The following is a 25496-nucleotide window of genomic DNA, read 5'->3' on the forward strand; positions in this document are numbered from 1 at the left end:
CAGCCAGTGGAAAATATATGTAATTGAAGAGGCTAAAGCAGGGAGCAGTGTTATAATTAGCTGGCCATATTAGGCATTTTACAATTCTGACACCTCACAAGAGTGGAAGTTTAATGAGGATGGAGAGAGGCTCAAAAGCAATCCATTTTCCTGGTAAAGAGTGTAATGAAGGTGTGAAATGATGCACAGCTAACTAAACCTGCCTGTAATAGCCTCTCTGTTATAATGCAGTGATCTGACAGACATTAGAAGAAACAGGAGAGTGTGCATGTATGTGTGTGTGTGTATATATTATGTATATTCCTTTCCTTACAGTGGCAGGTACAATACAGCTTCACATGCAGGTCAGATGTGAAAATATGTAAAAAACTACTTAGGAACCAAAGTGTTCATTTACAGTGAGCACAGTCCAAGGAATGTGCTGCAGAATTATGTCTTACAGAGGATGTTTGGGGGATACATGGCTCAGAAACAGCCTAGGCTGGGCCAGCTCTGCTGTGGCACAGTGTGGGTCTGTGACCCACTTGCAGTGCCTGCAGAAAACCATAGTGCATTCCCTGCAGATCTGCCAATATGGAGAATTAGCATTAAGGTGTTTTCTGACTATTTGCTTAAGATGCTGCTGCATCTCAGATTGTTAGTTTGAAATTAAGTGGTAGCAACTGTAAGCAGTGTACTTTGTACAGGTGAAACCCTGTGTCATGTCACTGTGGTCACATCTCTTTGCCTTCATTTGTTAGTAAAGCATCAGATTAAGGTGGGTGCAGAGGGAACTGGAATGATCAGGGTACCTATGCAGCTTCTGATGGCACGTGGGAGGGAGCAGCCCTCTGAGGGGCCCTTTGCACCTGGTGGTGCTTTGCTGTGCAGCAGGAGGTATTGGAACAGGCTGTCTCAGGAATGGTGGAGTCACTGTCTCTGGAGGCAGTCAGGGACCGTGGAGATGTTGGACTTGGTGATCTTAGAGGTATTTTCCAACCTCAGTGATTCTATGATTCCATTCTAGGAGCCCACCTGCTGGTGGGAGCAGCAGCCTGCTGAGCAGGGGGCTGATGGCCAGAGCTCTTGTAAACATCAAGCATGGAGGTGAAGTATGAAAATTGAATCATAGAGTCATAGAATCACAAAGTCGGAAACGACCTACAAAATTATCCAGTCCGTCTTCTCATTTCCACTCCCACCACAAGCACTAAACTACATCACGCAGCTCCTCATCCAGACGCCTCTTGAACACTGCCAGGGATGGTGAGTCCACCACCTCTCTGGGCAGCCATTCCAGTGCCTGACCACTCTCTGAGAGAAGAAGTTTTTCCTCATGTCCAACCTAAACCTCCTCTGGTACAACTTGTGGCCAGCCAGTTCCTTACCCAAAGAAATGTATACCTGTCCAGGCCACGGGCAGCCAGTTTCCCCAGAAGAAGCCTGTGAAAGACCATGTCAAAGGCTTTGCTGAAGTCTAGGTAGACTACATCAACAGCCCTTCCCTCATCTACCAAACTGGTCACCCAGTCGTAGAAGGAGATGAGGTTGGTCAGGCACTACCTGCCTTTCATGAACCTGTGCTGGATGGGCCTGATCCCCTGGGCACCGTGCACGTGCTGAGCGATCTCACCCAAGATGATTTGCTCCATTACTTTCCCTGGTATCGAGGTCAAGCTAACAGGCCTATAGTTCCCCCGATCCCCCTTACAGCCCTTCTTGAAGATGGGAGTCACATCAGCAAGCCTCCAATCCTCTGGGACCTCACCAGTTAACCAGGAGTGCTGATAGATGGCTGAGAGGGGCTCAGCAATCACCCCTGCCAGCTCCTTCAGCACCCGAGGGTGCAGCCTGTCTGGTCCTACAGGCTTGTGACAGTCCAGATGGAGGAGAAGCTCTCTGACTGTCTCCACCTGAATCGCCGGGGATATATTCTGACTTCCAGATCAGGACATAAAATGCCCAGCCGATAACTGGTCTGGCTATTAAAGGCAGGTGTAAAGAAGGCATTGAGGACTTCAGCCTTCTCCTTGTCCTCGGTGGCTGCATTCCCTGCTGCATCAAGTATAGGATGAGAATTATCCTTGGTTCTTCTTTTGCCATTGATATATTTATAAAAAGGTTTTTTAATTGTCTTTTACATTTTGGGATAAACACATGGTTAATTGTGATCAGGATATAAATTCCTGAGCCAGTAAATTCTATCTTGCACAATTAGTTCTATGCTGTTTCCTCTACTTGTCAGCACTTGCATGATATGGCTGAGCTTCCACATAGCTGCCCGTGGCAGATGGTGGAGGTTTGTCAAGTGCAATGGCAGAGCATCAGCACTCTGGCCCTCCTGCAGGGAGCACTGCATCATGATGGGTGGCTCCTCTCAGGAACACCCAAATCCTATAGGAAAGAGACTTCCTGTAAAGATCTCCATCACGTTATTTATGGAAAACTACACTTGTGTTTCCCTACTGTGTGTATGCTCTAGAGGCTTGTCGTTGCTTGTGTTCAAATTTGTTTTTGTTTAGTGTGTCACAGGACTTGGAGCAATGCAGTTTTGGCAAAATATGTGGGAAGACTGTAAACACCACATAAGCTTTCTTACATACTCCACGTCTTCTCCAATATATTTAAATGATCCAGCTATGCAGTTACAGCACATCTATTAATACAAGATAATACAAAGATGTAATTGTTTTATGGGCTCAGTTAAGTTATATTTTTATGAAGAGAACAAGAAGATCCCCTGGGACACTGTTGTACAAATAACAAAGACAGGAGCTCAATTAGTGAAAGAAGAGAAAGGAAAGGTGAGGCATGAATAATGTAAAATAGAGCATAACTCAGCAGGCATATTAGTTTGTATAATATACTGTTTCTTATACATTAAAAGGCTGCGCTGAGGAGTGAAGCTTTCCCTATGGCAGTTTTCTAAACTGAGGTTGTCAGAATTTTTTTTGCAGTTTTCTGACTCGAGACAAGAAAAGTCGATTCCCTAATTCTAAATTGATGGAGATGTCACTTTGATACTTCTACTTACTTTTTTCATTTCAGAAAGAGCAGAAATTGTCCAGAAATTATTTCTTCATTTCGTGTGCCCTTGAGATTCCAACAAGGAGTGTTATTTTTTGCCCGTATGATTTTGAATTAGTATTTTTCAGGTGGGGATATATAAAAGTATGAGCCTCGACAGTTGACCAGAAAGTAAAGAAAATCAAGAAGTGAGTCTACAGAAATAAACCTAATCCCTATCCTTTTTCCTTAGAAGCCAACAGCATGTTTCCAACAAGGTGAGACTGGATAACAAAATGCTGCACTCTGGCCCGTGCCTGCAGAGCTCTTTGGTATTGTGACTTCTGAAGCCCTTGATGCCTTTGCTAGAACAAAGCCCTGGTTTCCTTTCTGATCTCCTGAGAAAGCCTAAGGGCTAGCAGGGCCGTTTGTGGCGCGTGCGATACGGGCTCTGCACTGAGTTCAGAGACTTGAGAGCTGATTTCATGCAGCTTCGCAGGCTTTAATCCTGCTCTGGTGGTAGTTCTCTCTCAGGGACTGCCGAGTGTCCACACTGGCCGGCGGTCCCATGAGGAAACTGCATCTCTGGGGAGCACAGTGAATAATCACCTGAAAAGTGGTGCCTAAGAAGAAAGGAAATTATCGGTGTGTGTGTCGTTCCCATCAAAAGAGCTTCTCCATCAGCTGGTTCAAAGTGGTTGTCACTGTAACCTCTGTCAGTCACTGTTCCCATGTATTATGTAGGGCTTAGTGGTGAAACTACTTCAGAGCAAGTGTGAAAATACATCTTTTGCAAACTGACTTTTCACCAGCTCTGTGAGAAAACTGAGGAAGATGCTGACAGAAGCTGAGTGGGGTTTGTAAAGGACCTTTTCCAGGGTGGAGTCAGAGTGGTCAGCACCAGCTCATGGCCTAGGGGAAGGCGTGGGGCAGTGGGATGAATTCAGCAGAGTTTCATTGCAATCTCAGCATCCTGCTGCCGTGGGAAGAGAAAAGGTATTTTCAAAGCAAAGGTTATCTTCATATAGTGTCTTGAAAGAATCCATCAACATGTCTCATTCTGAAACAGTGGTTTGTTTCTCAATTATCTTTATGCTCTTGCATGGAATTGGAAATTACGCAATTCCTTTGACCTCCTAAATTGCTATTATATTGCTAAATGTGTCAAAGCTGGAGTTGCTTTTTTTTTCTTTTTCCTGTCACCAAAAATTAACATTGCCCCTGCTGCAAAGATGCTGTGAGCCAGGGTTTGGAATGGGTTTATTTTGATTAGAGTTGGTAAACAATTCTAGTATTTTTATCAGTATTTTGCCAACGTTGCCGTTGGGTTTGCAGGCACAAGAACACAGCCCTGTTCTCTGTTTGAACAATAATTGCGTTGGCTCCCTGTGCGGGCAGACCCAGAAAGCAGTCTTGAAACTTCGTTTTGGAACATTATATGCTGCTTGTCTGAAGCCGGCACGCAGAAGGGAACCAACAGAGGCAGCCTTCCTTCGTTTAATAGTGTGAGAGCCTCACAATGTTTCAGTTTATATTATTCCAGAGATAAAAATCTTTAAATACTGAAGGAGCATACAGCATACAAGCATTCTTTTGACAGTTTTCTGTGCTATCATAACCATGGATTCATCTGCTTGTCCTTATGTTAGCAATTTAATTTTAATCCATGGCAATAATGAAAAATTGCATTACTAAAGAAAAACAAACTCTCCATAGCCTGCCTGCATTCCTGATAGTTTTAGGGAAGGGAGCTGCATTTTGTGTTGAAAATAATAGACTATCTTTAGGTTTTATGTGAACATCTATGAGCAAGAAAAATAGGTTTGCTAATGTATTGTCAACCAGAGGAAAATGGATGGTTTGTAGCTCTTGTGTCCCAGTGCATATCTGGACCGTCTGTGCCCTCGGTGCTTTTTCCCTGCAATTTGCCACAAGGAAGGCTGCTCGAGGTTGTTGTCCTCTGTGGGGCAGCTGATATGGCTGAACGGTAGGGCATAGAGTGGACAGGGAAGAGCATTCGGCAAAGGTGGATTGGGTAATTTATAGCTCAAATGGTATTCCTTGACCCATGGGAAAATATGCTTCTTTTGGGGGTCTGGCGTGGGTGCCTTCCGAGGAGCAAAGGCACATTTAGAGGCTCGATCGCAGATTTTCACCATCACAGTGCCACTGTAGGCACAGACTTGTTGAAAACTGGGAACAATTCAAAATTTGAAGCTATTCAGATAAGAGACCAGCCTTGAGTAAGTGCTCAAGAGTATTATAAAAGAATAATTTGGATTCCATTTTTTCATAATTTCATCTCTCTATATATACACTACTCAAAAACCCTACAAAATGGAACACAGAATGAGATTTCTTTCCCTAGTTTATTTTTTTCTCAACTCTTGCAAAGAATCTTCTATTACAATTTTCAGGTTTATTAGAAATAATAATAATCCTAGGGGAAATGTGTACTCTTCTTTATTAAACTACATAGGACACATTCTTGAAAGATGCTCACACTACTCCCACGCACATCTTCCTACATATGAGGTAAATTAAGAATGTCACTATCTTTAATGCCAGAAGTATTTTCATCTTCCACTTCAAATACGTGGTGATGTATCTGGAATAGCACTATCAGGGGAAGAAATCTTTACTCGAACAGGGTTTAGCAGTTAGTGTTCCTTTTCTACATACATTTAGTGTTTTGTCCAGAAGGGGTATTTTTCATCAGTGAGATCATGTTGGCTGTAGGTAAAAAGAGGAAGAAAATTTACTGTACAATCATAAAGATTGGGAAATACCTCTAAGATCATCTAGTCCTACCATCCTCCTGCCACCAATATAGCTTACTAAACCATATACCTAATTACTACATATCCCCTTTCCTTTAAGACATCCAGGGATGGTGACTCCAGTGCTTCCCAGGGCAGCCTGTTCCAGTGCCTCACCGCTCTTTCTGACAGTAAATGGTTTCTTTATATCTAAAAATGTTCTGGGTCCATGCTGGTGGCCTGGTTCAGAGCCTTGCAGAGGTCAAGAGATGCCAACCATAGACACTGTGCTTGCTGGTGTGATGGTGGGAGCTGGGAACTCATCCATCACATAAACTTTGCCTTCACCAATTGGGCCTGTGCAAAACTGCTGGTTGCAGCAGGACAGCAGAAGGGAGGAGAGACTTGGAAGCCAACCTTGTGTCTGTGCTCCTGCCTCCATGACTAATTGCTCTGAAATTTGCAGGTGTAAAGCTCTTGCTTTTCCTAATACCACTTACTGGGTTAGCATTTAAAAAGGATGTCTTTTCTTGTCGTTAAAAGTACTAGATGCAAATGGAGAAGCAGATAGCTATGCCTTGCTTAATAATTAAAATAGTGCCACAAATTTCAAGGAGTGAAGTCAGGTTCCAGAGACTGCCTGATCCCATGTCCAACTTGCAGCACAGGACAGAAATTCACCCAGTGCACCACTCTTCTGTGGGAACATACAAATTAGAAATTTCAAGGGCTGTTGAACATTGTGAATTTCCACTGTGGATCAGCACAAAGTTATTTGGCATGGGAGATTTGGTAACTGTGATACATTGGAGAAGTTCATATTGTGCAATGGCCCTAAAATTCACCCTTCCTCCTCTGGTATGCAGAGACCCAGTGTTGAGATGTATTTAATACAAAGCAGGTAGGATAGCAGCTGATGTGAGCAGTTTTCTTGTCTCTTGTTGCTTTTTCATTATTCATCTTAGGATCATCTCCTTTGCTATTTATATTCACCATAAATAATAATTAAACATGGGGGCAGAGGTGTGATGGTGTGAACGTGAAGGAAAAACTCCACGTCCCTGAAGGGGAACCAAGCCACAGAGCTAACCAGAGGAGTCTGGGAAACATGGTTCATTGCAAGAGCTTGCTGGAGAGCAGGAAGGCATTAACGCATAAGTGCTACTCTTAAGTGGCCAGAATATAGTGATTAAAGTGCTCTCGCTGCGTGATCTTGGGCTTCTTGCTCTTTCTGCTCCTTAATTAATTTCCTCTTTCATTTATGTATTAATAAAAACAAATCACCTACTTCATAGGAGGTGAGGGGTTTAATTCATTTATGTTTGCAAACGGCTTGGAGATCAGAGGAAGGAGGAAGAGGCTACAGAAGCCTGTATGTAGTGCATGAAAGGTATATGACAAGATTTTATTCCTTGGTATTCTGATAAATGGGCATTTTTGTAAGGCTTTTTCCTTTTTTTGCTAAGTTTCTTTTTTCTGATGCTGTCAAATAAGGCACAACTTTTGCCTTCAGTTGATGTGTAAATGAATGGCTACACTTGGATTTTGGAACAGTCAGTACCTTTGTTTCAGCCTTCTTTCTTACATGGGTGTGTATGGGGAAGAATGCTGGTCAGTGCCCACAGTGTTGTCTGTCAGCAGGTCATATGTTTAGAACTGTGCTGCTGTTAAAAATGGTTCAATTGTTCCATTTTTATGGAACAAACATGGATTTATTTCCTGGAGTGAAGATCTGCTTTCTTTTGTTTCCAGTAAGATAGCTGCTGCAGAGCTTATCCTGCGTGAGATCAAGTTGTACAGATAGGGAGTTTCCTGATAGATACGTAGAGTTGGTTGATTCTTCAATCAAAAATTATATTTTGCTCTCAAATTCAGATTTTTAATGTTTTCCTATGAAAAAGAACTTGATCAAGATCTTGCAGTCTAGAGAGCTGACAGACAGTAGCTGGCCAGATGTTTCCTATGTGCCCGTATGTTGTCTGAAGTTTTGTCTGGTATTCAGTGAAGGCTGACACACACACTTGAGAGGAAAAAAATGTGCTATCAGTGGATAGCACTGACATCTTCTCAGTGAGTAATGCAAACAAAAATGACTTTCCTTCCTACCTGTACAAACCAGTCCCAGGATGGAAGCAACATTAAAAGCCAGAATCTCTCCTCTTGTAATGTCTAATAGCAGTGTCTAATTCAGGATGTTCAAAGCTATTTCCCTTAAGGTTACCCTGTGATGTGGAACATGTTTTGCACAGGCGATGCTATGAGAGCAGCTCAGCACGCTTCGGTATGCGGTGAGTTCCTCGGTCAGGGTTCCCCTTGGAGTTCCTCAGCAGGCAGTGAGTAAGTGTTGTGCTTTGAGTCATCTCTTACCTTTAAAGCAGCATTCCTTCATGAAAGACGTTTTGTTTTCACAAAGCATGCTCTACACAGAGCATTGCATTTTACAGTCCCATTATGTGCATTTTTGAAGGGGGAGTGGGGTTGAAGGAAGAAGATGAGAGCTGCCTGTGGGTCTGTCTGTGTTGTGCAGGTTCATGCCTCGTCTGTGGTATTACTTTCTCATCAGCGGTTTTCTCTGTGCCCTTCTCCAGTTTGCTTCTCCCAGGGATTTTTAGATGCAGTCACTGCCCTCTCAGACTGAGCAGACAAGTGGGAGCTTAAATTTTTCCTGGGTATTTGCACCTTGCCTCTTTTAAATCCCTTCTCAGATTATGCCTCTCACCCCCATTTCTCACCTTGGACTAAAGCTCAGGGTTGTGATCTTGTCTCACTTTTGAATGCTGGGGCTTCATGTTTCCCTTGTGCTTCTCCTGGGCTCCCCCTGAGGTGGAAACCTTCAAGAGCTCAGGGAAATGAGGAACCATCTGCTTTTGTAGCTTGGCAGTTCATTCTGAGGGGAGATTTCCATGTTTTCTCAGCAGCTGGCATTGAAATCTTACTGGACGCTGCCAGGACCAAGTCCCTGGGTATCCCAAAGTGGTGGGGCCATCAGGGCCCAGGTCCAGTGAATGCTTTGTGGAAGGACCTCCTGCTGATGAGGCCATCCATGCAGTTCCAGAAATTCTGAGCTAATTGCACAAGAGGTGAAGCTCCTGTATGGCAATGATCGATTTGGCTTCAAGCCCTGCAGAGCAGACAGCAGCTGATGAAAACCAAAGCCCAGGCATGTGATTGCAGATCCTTAATCCAGCTAAAATACCATGATGCTTGACCTCATTAGAAAAAAGGCCATGAAACATCTCTCTCTGGGTTATTCCTTGCTGTGTCCAGTGAAATACTGGGAGTTTGGCCAAGTATTCCTCTTTCTCTGGTGGAAGGCTGTGTTTTCTTTTCTGTCTTGGAAACACTCATAGACTCAGAATGAACTCCAGGACTGGCTATTTGAGGTCTCTGTACTGAAAGCTCTCATTAAAATTCGTCTATAAGGAGAGGTGAGAAAATGCCATCATTTCTATGCACGTGGCTTAATTTTCTCTGCTAGTTGTCTGCACCCTATGGGAAGTGAATGAAGCGTTCCTACAGGATGACTTGGTTTTTACAGAGATGTCTCTATCCCAGCACTCTTCTCTTTCTTGTCCTTCTCAGTTCAGTGTAGATACCAGCAGAACAGAGTAATCTTGTCTTTCACAGCTGCATTTCAGGCAGGGGATGGGGTAAGAGGGGTTTGGTTGGCATTTGCAGACTAGAGATGACTGATGTTTCCCTGCAGCTGACAATACTGCCTCTTGTTTCACCAAGGAACATCAGAGCAACTCGGTGAAAACCAGCCGAGTGTCATCAGTGATTTGTTGTGGTCATTAGCACAGCATGCAGTCCTGCAGCTGTGGGCTCCTGGTGGTGTGCAGCACTGAGGGGTGCTGCCTGCAGGGATCTGGGCTCCCCTGGGGCACCCACCTACAGTGGCTCTGTCTGCACCAATCATTGTTAAATGTCAATAAGAGCCTATGAAGGAGAGACCACGGGAAATGGAAATGGCAGCTCAGTGGGCAGTGACAGTGTGCTGGGGCACGCGGGAGAATGACTGATGGATTTATTTAGGGCTCAGTTCAATAAAGATTCAGTTGCATGGCGCTTTGGCTTAGCGTGGGATGGGAGAGATGCTAGGAATCCAGTACTCCAAGCCTTTCCCAACAAAGCACTATTATTCCCTTGCATAGCATCACAGCCAGCTCCATGCTGGCCCTCTGCCTTGCCACCGAGCTCAGTTGCTGTGAGATTTTTAGATGCTGCAGCAACACAGAGGAGATTTTGGTACACAGGGTTTGGGGGCTCTGGACCCAACCCAACCTCATGGTAATGATTTTGGGGAGCTGCAGGCTTGCAGTGTAAGCTCTGCTTACTTTCCAGCTTTTGCTGGCAGTAGCAGGGTGGAGTGGTGCTGGGGCAATTCACGTAGGACCAGTACCTCATTACAAATCTAGGGAACCTCTTTTGCCCCACTGCTAATAGAGACAGCAAGACAAAGGCTGACCACACCTTGCAAGCATCTGCAAGCATCTGCTGTGATGTAGCCCATACTCCATGCCCGTCCTTTGCTATGCATCCTCTGCATCCAGAATGCATGCCTGCTGTGGTCCATCACAGTAGGAATTGCCAGGCTTAATCAAACAAGGGCGCTCTCTGGGAGCCTTTCTCGGGTGTGGGTTGGCACCAGCTGCTTCCCACAGAGGTGTGAAAGGGTCCTGGCAGAGAGCTCTGCAATGTCTGCAGGGATGTCGTGCCCTGGCATTGGTGTTTGGCTGGGGGATCAGCCTTGTCTCATGTGAAAATACAGCAAAGCAAACTCAGACACAACAGGGACTCTGCTGTCCCTCGGGGCTTCCTACTCCTTCCTCTGCCAACACATTTGCTGGGTGAACTCCACACTGCATGAGTCCTTGTAGCTGAGACAGGCAGACAGAGGCCATCTGAGGCGTCATGGCTTCCCTACAGCCTCCTGGTCCTGAAGCAGACCTGGCCAAGCAGCCCTCTTCCCTGCTTGTCTTCAGCAGGCCAGGCACTGAGGCCGGGCCTTGGCACAAACTGGTGATGCTAGTTCACAAAGTGAATTTATGGTATCCCAAGAAAATATGTCCCTTTTTCTAAAGATTGTATGAGGCAGAGCAGCAACTTTAACGTTGCTTATTTTGCAGGCTGATTTTTGCCCCTTGCTGTGGCATGCTGCCTGCTCACTGAGCACACTTTGTTCACTGCTCAGCTGCTTTAAGGTCCTACTCACCAGCTAGGCTTTGGAGAGATTAATAATGTCTCTTTTTTTTCCCCATACAATGTCCTTGACAAGCCAGAAATCCGCCCATTCGCTGTTTCAAGCAATTAAAATGATAACACTGTCATCAACCCCCACGCAACCGGTTGGCGAAAGCACTGTGCGACGGAAACTCCGGTGAATTTGTATGTAACTTGGCACAGACCAGCCCCGCTGACTTCCCAGGCTTTGTTGCTCAAATACAAACATGTAAAACCAGTGTTAGGCTCTGAGAGCTGTGCCAAAGTCGACTGCCGCTGCGTACAATAAAACAGCATGTGGAGGGTTGCTGTTCTAATTGGGCAGCCAGGAACCCCGGCGGATGGCAGGGCTTATTTATTGATTGCTCTTCAGATCAGGAACTGGACGGCACCACAGGGAGCTAGTAAAGGAGGAAAAGTGTTTTAAATACATTGTAAATGCTCCTTTGCAGGATTAATGAGCGGGAAACTGTAACGTGTTAACAGAATGCACAGAAAAGTAAAAGCTGGTAAACCTGTGTGGCTTTGCCTTGCATGGGAGAATTCTGCTTCAGTAGAGGTGGAGAAATACGGGTGGTGTAATGTTACTGTACTTGAGGGCCCTTGCAGTTGAAGAGAATCTATTCTTTTACTGAACTTCTCGCAGAATTGGAAACTGTTAGAAAATACAATGGGAAAATAAATGTATGAATGGAAGGGGAAGCATAAGAGAAAGTGGAAAACTCTGCTCTTGTCTCCTTATTCCCTCAGGGCTAGCATGCAAATGGCACAAAATGGGTGTTATGCTCTATCTCCTGTGGAACAAAAAGAGCTGAAGGTGTCCAGTGGGGCCCATGCTGGGGCAGAGTGGGCTGTCATGCCATTTATCTCTTTGCTGAGTGTTTGGATCTTCACCCAAGGGCTTTGCACAGCTCCACTGTACATTCAAAATGCTGAGGTGGGGGGGAGTGAGACACTGATGCACAGATGTGCAGTGCAAGTATTAAAGCCTGTGATGTCGTTTTAGGAGCGTGTGCTGTTCCCACAGTTTGCCAAAGTCTTGTAATTATCTGAACACCTGCAGCTTGCCTGCAATTCAGTCCTTCGTGCTCTTTTTCCTGCTGGATCAGCTCATTTCTAGCTGCCTGTCGTATGGGAGACACTCTCTTCAGTGCTGCAGTTATTGATAATGGAACAGTTTCTGCAGGTTGGCAGAAGTGGAGGTGCAATTGCTTCCCTGTGGTCATGGCTGAAGGAGGCAAATGGCAGGCCCAGCCTGGGAATAGCACAAGTTTTGAGGAATTTGACAGTCTGATGTCTTGGCATTGATCTGATTAGTTGTAGGACTGCTTGTAAGTGAAGCATAAAGAAAATTAAGTAAACCAGAGAGAAGTGCGAATTTCTCTGTATAAAGGGTAACTTCTGCGTGAGAAATGAACGTGTCTATGAATCTCATGTTGTTTTAAAGTGCTTTCCCTTCCTATTTGTCCACCTGTCACATCCAGTTTGAAATGTGAGCAGCTTGCCATGTGAGATGTTTTGGGCTTAGAAATCTCGAGCGGTGGTGGAAAGGAGCCTGGATAGACTCTGGTGGATCTAGATCTGATCCTGCACTGATGGACTACCACCAAGACCAATGGGTCAGGCATTCAGCCTTCTGCAGCTTCAGACTTCTGCTGTTCTTTGACATGTAAGCTGGGGTTGGCAGTGTCTTCTGGGAGAGCTGTTGGATGCACAAACATACCTGCCTGTGGGTATCTCCCGGGCTATCCACCCAGGAGGCAGCTGCCCAAAAACCACTACATGCTCAGAGATGTGCTTACAGGGCATCTTGGCAGGCTTGAATAGAATGGGCTGGGATGTCTCCACAGGGCTTGAATACTTCAGCGTTGATGTGAGTGCTTCATTGCTGGAGCTCTCTGTTCAGTGCTGCTTAAGAGATCTCCACTTGTACTTAGACCACTGAGGGCTTTTTCAAATGAGAGGGCTCTGTTGTTTTTATCCAGTCCTTCTCTGTGTAGAGAGAGAGATTTCTTAAGCACACAGAGGTTTGTGTTGCAAGTACTCATTATCCACCACAGTATGTTACAAATGAATCATAAAGTAAACTTAATGAAACAAAGCACACAAAAGTAGATTGATATTTGACTTGGCTGGGCTTGATGTTTTCTCTTCTATATTTTTTGTCAGTTTGGCAAATACTCTAGGATTTTATCCAGCTTTGTTCCCTCCATGTCATCCCTGTAGAGGTTTTCACAGATCACTGCAAATGAAGGATGAACCGTATGAAATGTGTGACAGACAACAGAGAGGTAAAAGCAGAGGAAAGGTATTAGGGTGCATTTTTATTTTGGTCAAAGTCTGTTTAACCTCTATGAAACATCCTGGCGAAGTTTTATCTCTAAAGTTGTGTATCGTATTTTCGGGTATCTCCTCTCCAAACTGTCAGTTACAGGTATGCATTTTGCAAGGATTAATGTGTTTGTGGACAGTCACTGCTTCTGATGCTAACTTCATGGGTTAGGTGGAAAAGTCAAGTAAAGCTTGTAGTAATAGCTATGGAAAAAGTGCATCTTATGATATTTAGCTGGGTCCCAGGGCCAGTTTCAACTGGTTGTTTTAGGTTCATCATCAAGAAGATGGTAGCTGTTGAGAGAAGAGAGCTAGTCTAAGGAGGATTTAAGGATATAAGACATATCTTATTTTCATTTTTTTCTTCACATGTCATTAAAGAATTCAAATACTCTGTGTAGTGAAAATGGGGCGTGATGGATAGTGGTGAGCAACATCCCTCTTACAGGGCACACCAGGAGCTGAGAGCCCCTGTGCCCCAGTGCAGCCAGGCTTCCCTCTTCCTTTCTGAGTTACTGGGTAGAGAAAAGCAGAAATAAAAGCTATTAGGAAGAGGAATGGAGGATTATTTTCAGGTCATGTCTGCACTAGCCAACAGTTTTGTCTCCTCTTAAAAGCCAAAAGCTCACTGGAGGCAGTCCTCTGGCAGCAAGAAAGGAGCTTTGGTGAGGCTTTCTCTCCAGTTCTCTATCAAAGCAAATCTACTCAGAGCATATCTCACTCCATGGGAAGGGGAACAAGTAAATAAATCCAACCCAGCTCATCTATGGGTTGTTTTCAATACCTTTTAGCAGCAACCTACACATCTAGAACATCACTGCTTCCCTGCTGAGTGCAGAAGTGCTGACTGCCTGGTGCAGACACAGCACTGCTTTGTGTCCATCTATCCTCGGGGGTTGTGGAATGGCTTGAAATAATGTAGAAGTTCAGTTCTGCAGGGGTGCTGGGGGCTGTGTGCTTGCTTGAAGCTTTGGGAGGGCTTAGCCCCAATCTTGAGCACTATGCACCTCAGAAAACAATATTTGAAGTCCAAACATATCACCCTTGAAATGTACAGAAAAGCCAGCATTGATTTCAGAGGATAACTGTGATTATATTTGATGCTGGTTTGGGTACATCTGGAGTCCAAATGTCAAAGGCTGGCTCCACTGTCTCCTAGATGGCTGTTTTGCAGGCAGAGCATTAGTTTGGTGAAACCAAACCTTTAGGACCAAATCCTCAACAGGCTGAAGCAGATGCAGTTGTTAGTGCTTTTGGAAAGCCAGGCCATTAATTATGAATGGAGCATGTGTACTTGCTTACTTGCAGGGGACATGGAGCATAAGGGTGTCTGTCTTTGTACAAGATGTGCGGGCACACAGTGAAATACAGCAGTAGTTAAATGTTAATGCTCATGATCAGATTTTGGCTGTCTTCCTGCATGACTGCTTGCAGATGTTGGGTTTTATTTTTTGTGGGCTTTTTTTGTGTGTGTATGTGTGCGTTTGTTTGGTTTTTAGTTTGGTTTGATTTTTAAAGTCTTGAAGAACAATGATACTGAGAGCTCTCACTGTGACATTTGAAAGCTCTCCAGATCAGAAAGGAGGGGAAATCATTCAGAAACAAGCCAAATAAAACTCTGTCACCAATTAAAAACTAGAAAACTGATATTTGGAGTGGTCTCTTGCATCAGTGGACACCTTCCAGTTCATGCATTTGAGAGTCACTTTTAGTGGCTGGTGGCTCAGACCAAAGTGTTTCCTCAGTGCATTCCCACAGGTGAGCTGGATGTGGCCACTGAGCAGCCAGTATGTGGAAACCACAGCCCAGCAGGTGTGGAGATACTGCATAGCCCTATGGGGAAGAGCAGGGCTGGGACACAGAGTGGACATGCTCAGCCTCCATCCGTCTGTGTACAGATGGTTTTCTTCTGCTCTGCTCATTTCTGAGCAGCAAATTGGCAGAAAGCAGGGTCTGAACACACTGCTGGGCTGCCCTGTGAGGCTCTGGGGACATCTGATGAGATGTGTTGTTTTTTCCAAATTTTTCTCACTTCTGTGTTTTTTCTTCCCCCTTTGTATTTGTATCTAGTGACTGCTATCGCTGGCTGTGAAAGAACTCCTGTTCTGGGCTCAGTATATAGAAGCAAACCCCAACAGCACACAGAGGCAACATTCCTGTATGACACCCCCATCATCAAGCCCAGATGCTCTGGTGGAGTGCAGATGTCCCACAGAGGTCCAATCTAATGCACTGAAGTGACAGAGAATCTGCTGCATCCTCAGGTAAATTGTTCCAGTGCTTAGTTAATTGCCTTAACTGTTCTGCACCAAGAACGATTTTATGTCTCTGTAGAAACGCCTTTAGTTTCCAGCCACTGGATCTCAAGATGCTTTTGTGTCAGATTAAAGAGCCTCATCCTATTACTCCTGTCTCTAGTTGGGCACTTGTTGACCACTTTCAAGTCACCTCTTCACCTTCCTGGGGACAGACCAAATGGACTGAATGTCTCTGGCTCCCCACTATTTATCAGCCTCCTCCCATTCTTCTTGCTTCTGCTGGCTGAAACATCTTCAGTTTCCTCTCAGCTTCCTCTACAGCTGATGCAGCAGGGCTGATGTGGTTGTTAATGTCTTGTACTGTTACTTAAAGAGCTCCTGGCTGGTTGCTGAGCCTTGCCTCATTCTGTGCATCCCAAGGCCAAGCTTGTCCTGGGGTTGTCCTGTGCCCTTGGTCCTGCTCTGATGACTCCGTGAGAGCGAGATGGGGAGTATGGAGAGGGATGCCTTGAGCTCAGGATCAGCCTCCGGTTGGACACCTGTCCAACCTGGAAAAGGAAAAGAAAGGTTCTGATATAGGCAGCTGTGCTGGGTGGGGGAAAAGGGACGGGGGAGCGGGGTGCTGTTTGGACTCTGCTCATGCAATGCAGTTCACTTAACTCCAAGTGAGCATAATTGTAGAGACGAGGTAGGAGCAGCCTGAAAATCACAGGGATGGCATAACTTCCAGCTAGAGAAAAAGGGGACTTTATGAGGTCCTGAACCAGTGTCCTTACCTGCTTTGTGCTGTGCTGCAGTGTGTGAGTGCTCAGCCACTCCAGCCCTGGTTAGAAATGAGAAATTTCAAGGGCTATTGAGCACTCTGTGAATTTTCACAGTGGCTCAGCGCAAAGTTATTTAGCACAGGTGTTTTGGTAATTGTGATGCATTGGGAAAATTCACAGTGCTCAATGGCCCTCAAACTTCCACCTGCTTGGTGTGGTGGTTAAGTATTAGCTCAGTGGATTATAAGATAAAATATGCAGAAGAGAGTTGCTGGCTGCAGGACTTTTTCTGGTGCTGGTGATATTTCTTTGTTATTCTACGAGTGGTTTGTTTATCTGGCATATATTAGAAGGACAGAAAGTTGACTTCAGCTGCACTTAGAGAAGAGTGTTTCACACGTAGTAAACCTTAAAGGCCCACATTTCCACTCAAACTGGACAGATGACCCGAGCCACCACCTCCAGCATCCTTGGAGCTCCTTGTCCAGTCTGTGTTGCATGAAAAAAAGCCCAACCCTGTACTCTGGGAAGGGAGAGAGGGAGGAGGGACCCCTACCCACACCACTCTAAATGTGTGACTGCAGAGGGCCTGAGAGTTTTCTTTTAATTATCGCTTTCCAAGTCACCTCTGCTCTCACGCTGGCAGTGCTGGGAGGGCCCTTTGGGGAAGGAAGTGCTGTCTGTCCTTTCATGCACAAATGAATAGGCTGGGCTCCTTTGCAATGATGTGATGTGGCCAAGTACAGAGTTAGAAGAAAAAAACTTAAGCTTTTAGGTTGAGCCCTGACCATGCAACATCATGGTAAGCACATGCGCTGAGCTGATGAGATTGGCCAGTGTTACCAAGTATTTTAAATACAGAAAAAAACATTTTCTGCTGCAGGTCTGCTGTCTCCTAAGCTGATTTTTCATACTGCTCTTGCAAGCTTTGCTGGCTTCTACTATGCTGTGGGGCTTTGCTTAAAGCACAAAGACCTGCAACACTGTGGATGAGCTTTTTGGCTGCTGCCATTTGCAGAAGGAAGTGATTTTATTAATTTATTAGGGTTGTGGGTTTTTTTTTAGGTGATGAATAGGTATTAGCGAGGATGCTAGTAGTGTGATTTCCCTCCTGCAGCTTTCCTCCCAGATAAGCACACATAGCTGCCCAGCCTTGTTCCACCCACATCTCTCCCTATATTCACCCAGTTATCATGGGAATGTGCCCAAACACAACCACAGAATTGAAGTTTTCAAAGAAGTGAGAGTTCAGTATCTGAAAGCAAAAGGTGATAAACAAGAATACTTTGAAAATCCCAAATCTATGCTGGGAAAGGAAGAGAGCTGCTGGGTCAGCAGAGAGCCCGTGGCTGTGCTCATGCATGGCGATCTCAGTGCAGGGGAGGAGGAGGAAAGCACACCTTCCTTAATGCAAGCAGGGATACAGGTTGAGTGAGAGCTGCTGGCAAGGCAATGGAGTCCCAGCATTGAGCTTTGCTTCTGTGGGCACAGGTGGGACTTAGGTGATAAAAAGGCTGTCAGGAACAAAATGCAGCCACTTGCAAGAGCCTCCCAAAGAGAAGAATTAGACCTACAGGAAGATTAATGGGAGGATTTTCTTTTGAGTGTATTGGAAAAAATTCAAAATTCCCAATTCTGAAAGATTTTAAATAGAAATTTCAATCTCTCTCCCTCTCACACCATGGTTTTTGGTGTTATTAACATGTAAATTAAGTTCCTTTATAGAAAACAGCATCTCAAGAAGCTGACAAGCATTGCATAGGATGGGATCCGGAGGTGTTCCCATTTCTAATATCACTGCTGTTCACTGGGATGGATGTGCAGCGGTGGTTGGGGTGCCTAAGGGCTGCATGCTCCCACAGTTCAGTGCTGGGCACAGAGCTGGGATATAGAGGTACTGTATGTGGGGTCCCTCTGGGTCCTACCTGAGCCAGCAGGTGATTTGCACTGTTGCCATCCCTGGAATCAGGTTGGGACCTGCACTGCATAGCAACCTTCAAGTATTTTAAGAACCCTCAAAAGGGTATTAACACTGTTCATGAATAATTAGTTTGTCTTGCTGCTGTTTGTGATTTTTATGCCATTCCTCAGCCAAATGAAGGCTTTTGTTCTTCCCAAATAATTAAACTCAAGTTATTGCTAGAAGACTGGTATCCCCCGCTTGGTGGCACGGAGGCAGTAATTAGGCTTTTCCTTGGATTTCGCTTTAAGGAGGACTTCAACTTGTTGCTTGCTGCTCACTGCTGTTCAGGCTCAGCTCCATTTTGCAAAATGGTTTCTCTGTTTTAGTGGAGGTTTGTGTTTCAGGTGTGGGTGTTTCATGGGTGGACTCGTTCCCAGATGGCAAGTGTTTGCAGCTTGTGTGTCTTCGTTGTTTCTAGGAAGAGCCATTCCTGAAAGCAAGGGATGCATTGTGCCTTTTTCTCCTACTCTTTGAAAGCTGTCAGTACTAATTTAATTAGTTGTTGCATAATCACAGTTTAGCATTTCCAAGTCTAATGTATTGTAATGTTGTTTATACTGATTTGGTGATTAAGGGCCTTGTCAGAGTCTTTGTTTTTCTGCAAAAGGAAAATGCATTTATCACCCTTATGAAAAGAAAAAAACCCAAAGCCTTTCTTGCTATGCAAATGGAACACAGCAGATTAAAGAGGCTGATTTCACCTGAAAAGGTATTTACAAGGTTTTTCTATAGAGTTGCTGTAATTTTTACTGTCTACAGCAGCCATGTAGCACTGGGGCTGTGCCCAGCCATGGCCTGGTGAGATGAGTAAGAGGAGCAAGTCTCTTCTGCTCAGCCAGGGCACCATGTAACCTCTTCTGTTTTGGGGATCACTCTGTGCTAATTTATAAGTGTAGCATCCTACCCGAGACAGCTATGGCTGCAGGCTGTGTTTCTGGTCCTCAAAGAAAACAATATGTTTCCTCCACCCTCCTGCTGGAACCTTAGTTGCAGTTTTCCACAGCTGGGTGAATGACCATGTTTGTGTCTGTCACCAATTCCTAAGTCTGTTATTTAAATTACAAAGCTCGTTCTTTGCATCAGTGTATGCACAGCAAGTTAGCAATCTCTGCATGAAGTCCCAGCAGGCAGTGATTGTCTCCTAAGGAAGGCAGAAGGAAAGACAGCCCACTGGATTGACAGACATATTGCTGAATTCAGATGTGTTCCTGGAACAATTGGGTTTGTTTTGAAGAAAGTTGCTGTTTAATACTGTTGCAAAGGAGCAGAGGTGAGCAAGGTGTTGGAAATCAAGCTGAATTGCCAGCACAGTTAAGAGTGTGGCGTAATAAAATCCAGTGTCATCAGCTTGTTTATGATCTCAGTAAAAACAAACCCAAACCTGAACAGTCATGGTAATTCTGTTTTGGTTTACAGCAATGATAAATAGCAGATACACGAGCTGCCTGGCAGAGAAGCTGACAACTCTCCTGGGACTGACTGCACTGTCAATGTTCCTTGATGGGTCATTGGGGTTTGGGTTCTAGTTAACATCCCGCCCTCTTCAAGCATCTCCTCTGGCTGCAGGTAAGGGTGATGTGGTCCCACTGATTGCTATTTGCTAAATGGTGGGGAAAGGGGGTGTGGGGAGCTGCACCCAGAGTCAGAAATCATAGCATAGAGTAACAGAGTCATGGTGGTGTTTCAGTTGCAAGGCACCTTTAAAGGTCATGTAGTCCAACCACCCTGCAATGAACAGAGACATCTACAGCTGGATCAGTGTGCTCAGAGCGTGGTCCAGCCGAATGAGACAGGAAAAAGAGGGGTTTTATTATAATAATTATTATTTTATTTATTATTGCTAAGATTTTTTTCCTTCCCTCTTCCATTCCCTCCCCCAGGGATAAATTCACAGCAATCAGTACAATGGTTTTGGTTTTCTGAGTTTCTATAACACAAAATCTGGCTCCTGCAGAAGTAAAAGTTGCTGGTTTCTCATACACTTCTCCAAGGAGCCTCTGAGCAAGAGGCATGTCTTAGCATAATGAGTTTAAGTGCAAACAGTTATTATTTCTAAATAAGTACATGCTATTAAGTGCTATCAAACTTCTATAGAAAATATGAAAATGTTGGGTGAAAAACATTATAAAAGGCTGAACTCTCACCTGGGAAGTAGCACATAATGTAAATCAATGGAGTTGCATTTCTTTACTGCTTTATTGACTCACAAAGACACAGCTTGTAAGAGCCCTTCAGGATCCTTCCCCCTTCCCAACCCTATTTTATTTCCAAATACTGCTAAAGAAATGTTTTTCCTCTAAGGTAATTGCATAACTTCCTTCTGTTTCACACTCAAAAAGCACCCATGTGAGTCAATGAAGCACAGAGCATGTTTAGATTATCTCTTACCCTTCTCTAATGATGTTCAGCAGATCAATCAGTGAGAGTCATTTCTTTTTTTTTCTTTTTTTTCTTCCCCCCCCTCCACTCCCCTTATAAAGGATCTTGATCTTTCTCTTAGGAGAATGACCTTGATTTGATAGCGCAGCTAAACTGGAAAAGCTGTTTTGCTATTCAAACTGAATTTAGGAAAGCTAAATAAATAGTAGACATAAGAACAAATCTCCTCCCTTAAATGAATGTAGATATTAAGACCTGGCTTTGTCATGATTACAGTCTAATACACAGCTTGCTGAGAGGCATTATTTTTTGTTTAGCCGGTGTCTCTAACCTTGACCATTCATCTCTGTGGCAATGCTTCTTTTTTGTATATGTTTTGAGCAGACAAAGAATTTAAACTTACATGGCGTGGTCAATCAGAGATACCTAACTGGCTCTTTGGAAAACATGAATCGTGCATTTATTTTTTTTTAATACAAACACAAAACAAGTCAGTGGCACCACATTAATCATTCAAGCCAACTGGAAAGCCTCCAAGCACCAGCTGAGTTTAAAAAAAAAGAAAAAAATCAACTGAAAAGCCACACACACTTTGATAAGAACCAACTGGGAATGAGATTTCTTTTTTTCCCTAAGTTTCAAAAAGAACAGCAACAACAACAACAACAAAAAACAATTTGAAGAATTGGCAAGAAAACAAATTGAACTATCATGGCCGGTTGTAAGGGCCCTGCTTCGGCTCTGGAGAAAAGATTCATAAATATTCATTTACCTGGGGAAACATGAAAAACAGGATTAGACTTATTCATGGGAGTTCATCTTTAGGGTCAATGCTAGGGTGAGAGAGCCAAGACAGGCAAATTGCAGTTTTATAATGTGTTTCCTGGGACAGGCAAGATCTGCAGTCTCTCTTAAAAACGAAAAGGAACAAAAAGGACAAAAGAAAACCCAACCCTTAGAAGACAATGAAAAAGGATTTTCATTGCTTCACACAACAGACGTGCTGCATACAGATGCATCCCATGGGCAATGCTCATCCACTTGCTTCCTAGCAGCTGTGTCACGGGCAGGGCTAGTTCTGGCCATGTGTCCCCTGATGGGCACCAGGCTGTCCCCATAGACTGCAGAACTGCTCCCTGTGATGTTTTTACCCTTTGTCTGGACCTGCTCACCTGGGACATGGGACTGTCCCCTCCTCAATGCTGGCAGCATCCCACAAACAGCTGGACGTTGGTAAGATCAGTGCCACAATCCAGCCCTGGGCTGCAGTGGGATTTTTACTGTAGGAAAACATCCTGTGGTTTTGGAGCTGGCAGCTTCTTCCTGGAGTCCTTCCCCTTCGTGTCAGTGCACAGCGAGAGCTAATGCAGTCACAAGTCTGCATAGCTGCAGATAGGATGGGAAAAGACCACAATGCTTCCAGGACCCCCATTTTAGCAGGGGAAAAGAAAGGGCTGTGACCTCTGGCAAAGCAGCCAGGAGCACGAAGACTTCCATATGTCAGCTACCAACCAGTGAGATGAACAGAAGGGAGCCTTAAGGAAGTGTAGCCAGGTCCAGATGATAACTCAATATCTGGGGCTTGGAGTCGCTCCCATCTGCTTCTTCCAGGGGGGGGCTGTCCTGTGCTTGCTCCTGCATCCTTCGATTGCCTGTTTAGAAGGTGACCCTGGCACTGTCTTCTGCTAAAGGGCTGTGTAATACCTTAGGACAGGGGTGCGACCCTCAGAAGCTGGGACGGTGTCACAGCCTCACTGCCACCACATCTGTGTGCTGTGGCCAGGAGATAGGCTGCAAAGTGTGGTGGGGAAGTGTCTGGAGAGTCTTGCTGGAACCTGCATGGGTTTTTTGGACAAATCTGGCAAAAATGAAGCTGAATTTAGGAAAAAAAAAATAATAGGTATAAACATTTTCTGCTTTGCTGCAAGCAACAAAACCACAGAAGCAAATCAGTTTGTCTGCAGGACCCAGCTGTTAAATATCAGCTTTCCCAGCTCTGGTGCAAAATGCTTTGCCTTGTGGATGTGGAAATGCTCTAGCACTGCTTTGGTTTTTTTTTTTTTGGTCTCTTCTATCTCTGTAGAGCCACTCCCTCGACCTTCTCAGTTACCGCTGTCATCTCTGGTGTCTTTAATTGTGCCTGAGTAAGTAGCCCTTAGCATAAGTACCAGTGGCTGAGGGGAAATTGGACTTTCTCTGCCTGAGCCTTCTGAGCATGGCTCTTTGTTTGCTGATTGTTATCTAGAGCAAGCAGGATTCTGACAAACAAAGGCAGGAAAAGATGCTCTCTCATTTCCGGAGCTTTTGTGCCTTCTGTGTTGTGTCTACAGTGGGCTGGCTTGCAAAGATACAATCACAACACTTTAATACAGTGAGTGGGGAATTCCAGCCCCGTCAGGCCAGATTTCACTGAACAGCTCTGAACTTGATGCCGGGGGAAGGCAGAGGTGTGGGATAGGCTGTGCTGTGGCTTTGCTCCCTTGCCATGAGCACTCTCAATGCTGGAAAGTCCAACCAGCTCCAGCCAGACAGTGCCAAACAGTTTAGGGCCATTTTGTTGTAAGAGGACTTAAAGCTCTCCTCTGCACTGGGTAACCCTGAACCTCCCTTTATTTCAGCCCCCGCATCCCATGGCTCAGATGTTTTGGTACCAGCAATGAGCAGATTGTGGGGCCTTCCCTCCCCACTCTGTGCTCACTGCAGTCTCGTGCAGTTCTCTTTTTCTTGCTCCTTGATCACCAGCAGCCAGGGCAGCGCAGCTGTCTATCGCAGTGATGAACAGTGAGTGGCATCTCCTCTCCCAGCAGCGGCTGCCTTGCTTTCTTCCCCTCTCTTTCGATAAAAAGTGACAAGTGCTCCTTCACGGAGCGCTGCAATCAAAGGCGCTGCTGGAAGGGAGCTGACAGTCGGCTGCGAGCTGGTTTACCCGGGGACTGCTTAAATAGAGTTCACATCCTGCCCAGCTCTCCCTCGTGTGACAGTGTTTTGCACCCTTTCTGATGGTACCAGAGCTTATCTCATCGTGCCTTTATCTGAATAATCAGCTCAAGGGCTTCTAATTCTCTCAGAGGGATTGCTGTAGCTCTGCAAAGCTTTCTAAAATGTGGCACAAGGTGTGCCATAGGGCTTAGCGCTGTGATCTGCCCCCCAGTACCCGCTAATGGCCAGGATCATGCGTAAGTGGATTTTCCAGCCATTTCAGGCTGCACTGGTGTTGATTTAGTCCTGGTTGAGGCAACCACAGCCACCCTTAGCAGGAGGATTGCACCTCGAAGGTTGTGCTTGGGGCATCTCCACTGGAACTGCTGCCTCTCCTGGCAGCAAGGTGCCAATGAGCTCCTTTCTCTCTGTAGCGGCTGCTTTTCAGCACAGCAGCTAATCCAGCAGGTATCTGTGTTAGGGGATAACAGATGCTCTATTTCTATCTTCTGCAGCTTTTTTTTTTCTTTTTTTCAGTGGGGTATGAGCTTCAATGCTAATGTGCATGGGTAAGAAGATGAGGAAAGCTACTTTGCGAGGATTCTCCTTTTGCTGCTCTGCAATGAAACAGAGGTACTATTCCTTGCAGTGGTCTGTGTGAGATAGTCAGACTTTTAACATTTCATAATTATTTTCTGGATAATTATCCATTAATACTGTCATGCTTGATTCCATACCAATGTCTGCTTTTGGCCAAGGTCTCTTTCCGCTGTCCTGTTTTGCAAATTTGGACTAAGCCACCAGAGAAAACTGCTCTTGCTGAAGTCAGGGAAGCACATTTGCTAAGCAGGCCAGGGTAGCAATTTGGTAACTTCAGTAATTAGTCACTCGTTTCTAGAAGGCTGCTTTATGCAGCACATAAATGGGAACTAACCTTTAGGAATCCTCCACAGCGCTGACACCTAGCATCAAACTTACGCTTCGCAACAGGAAGGGGAATGCATAATTTATGAGCTGGTGAAGTATCTTTAATTAAACCAGTATTTTCTAAATTTTGACTTAATTTAATTTTAATCTAGCAGAAAGAAGCAATCTGAGTCCGGCCAAGGTTTTCCTTAAATACCAACCTTGCTGTGTGGGAGGCTCTGAATCAAGTAAGACAGATGATTTTAATTTCCATGTTCTCAGTGTAACACTTGGGGTCAATGTTTGCATACTTTTCATAGGCAGTTTGCAATTGACAACCACTGTAATTGTTAAACTTTGCTGAAGACCTGATTGACTATTGGGCACTGTCACCTTCCTGCCTTTCCCTGCCTGTCCCTCCCTTTGCCTCCCTTCCCCTTCCTCTCTTCCCTTCCTTCCAGCAGCAGAGGTGGCATCACACCAGGCTCCGCTGCAGTGACAACTCCTCCCTGTTGGCTTTCTGGATGTTCTAGCTGTTTTTTTCCTGCCTCCATCTTTCTACAAGTCTGCATAATGCGAATAACTCACTTTTCTGCAGCACAAGGAGTACCAATTCCTCAGCCTGTGTTATTTTCTCCTATGTCTCCATTTCCCCACTATCCGTCTTTAGAGTGCCAATGATTGCTCTGCTCTGTCTATATAATTAGACCAGTTGGCTTGAGTAATTACTTTTTGCTTCCTTCAGTTTGCTCCTCTGCACTAGTTGGGTTTTTTTCCTTCATTTTAGTCCCTTCAGAGGAAAATTCAAAGCAAGGTGTGTGGCTTTTAACTCCCTACAGCCCATTGAATCAGAGGCCACCGACTGCTCAAGTCTGTGAAACGTGAGTTTGCTCAATACTCAGCTGATAACTCTCTCATACTCTCTCTCTCTTATCCATGTCAAGTGAAATTTTATGTGATATACCTGCAAGTGCCTGTGTATCTCCTGCTGGGAAGGGACCATGCCAAC

At 44.9% G+C, this 25496-nt stretch overlaps 1 long non-coding RNA gene across 4 annotated transcripts in view; it reads left to right on the forward strand.

The window, feature by feature from the left end:
- The window catches only part of LOC128078617 (uncharacterized), an 87597-nt gene that overhangs the window by 38382 nt on the left and 23719 nt on the right, over positions 1 to 25496 (forward strand). For all 4 annotated transcript variants that reach the window (XR_008205728.1, XR_008205727.1, XR_008205730.1 and 1 more), the window contains exons 7-11: positions 15369 to 15562; positions 19700 to 19849; positions 22746 to 22806; positions 24119 to 24214; positions 24661 to 24735. This is a non-coding gene — a long non-coding RNA (uncharacterized LOC128078617). The remainder of the gene's footprint in view (positions 1 to 15368; positions 15563 to 19699; positions 19850 to 22745; positions 22807 to 24118; positions 24215 to 24660; positions 24736 to 25496) is intronic.

This window comes from Tympanuchus pallidicinctus, unplaced genomic scaffold (genome assembly GCF_026119805.1).
Source record: "Tympanuchus pallidicinctus isolate F22 unplaced genomic scaffold, pur_lepc_1.0 scaffold17, whole genome shotgun sequence".
Classification (NCBI taxonomy): domain Eukaryota; kingdom Metazoa; phylum Chordata; class Aves; order Galliformes; family Phasianidae; genus Tympanuchus; species Tympanuchus pallidicinctus.